The sequence below is a fragment of the Hippocampus comes genome, unplaced genomic scaffold (assembly GCF_001891065.2).
Source record: "Hippocampus comes isolate QL1 unplaced genomic scaffold, H_comes_QL1_v1.1 C16762748, whole genome shotgun sequence".
NCBI lineage: Eukaryota > Metazoa > Chordata > Actinopteri > Syngnathiformes > Syngnathidae > Hippocampus > Hippocampus comes.
The window spans coordinates 1-815 of record NW_017838406.1 but is presented as its reverse complement, the minus strand read 5'-3'; the positions used below and the strand labels follow the sequence as shown (position 1 = coordinate 815).

The 815-nt window shown below is 46.7% G+C and overlaps 1 long non-coding RNA gene across 1 annotated transcript; it reads left to right on the top strand.

Moving 5' to 3' along the window:
• Positions 1 to 39: 39 nt before the first annotated feature.
• Positions 40 to 623, top strand: LOC109509083 (uncharacterized). The gene is made up of 2 exons (XR_002166861.1): positions 40 to 243; positions 331 to 623. It is a non-coding gene; the product is annotated as an uncharacterized LOC109509083 (long non-coding RNA).
• Positions 624 to 815: the final 192 nt, after the last annotated feature.

Genomic DNA, 815 nt, shown 5'->3' with positions numbered 1-815 from the left:
ACTGCAGTGTTCACCAAACTGGATGAATGCTCCTGACCGTGTGATGCATTTATTTTACACATCATATTTCCACTCCGTATGAATTATAAAATGCATTATTTCTACTTCTTGCCCCGACAGGAGATTTTTTCCACGGAGAACTGCCTCCTGCCGACCTATACATCCTGGCTCGCATCCTCCATGACTGGCCGGAGGAAAAAAGTCTGACGCTTCTTAAGCGGATCTGCGACGTCTGCAAACCAGGTGAGTCCTGATCAGATTGAAGCCTATCACGTCGTATCGTGTCACAATTCTCATGACGTGTTTTTTATGTTTATTTTTTTGCGTCAGGCGGTGGCGTGCTGGTGGTGGAGGTCACGCTACTGGAGAGCCGACGCGGCCCCGTCCATGCGCAGCTCGCTTCGCTCAATATGCTGGTGCAGGCGGAGGGCCGCGAGCATCCGCCTTCCAAGTACACCAGGATGCTCCAAGAGAGCGGCTTCCGCGACGTGCAGCTGTGTCGCACGGGGAAATACTACGACGCCATCTTGGCTCTCAGATAAGAACGCAGGAGACTTGGTTGAAGGAGCACCATTCGGGATTTAGCTGTTCCCTAGAATAAATGCAGATTATACACCAAGTTACATCATGGCATGCAATGATCTAAAAATGTCATTAAAATATTTTATTATTTGGCTATGATGAATTACTGGTATGTTGCATAAAATACCTTTTGCATGAGTGCCCCAGCGATGAATTGCACGTACAAAAGGTCAACGAAAAAACCTGCTGATTCATGTTCAGATATTTACGGTGAATCGGACTTTTTTTTTTTT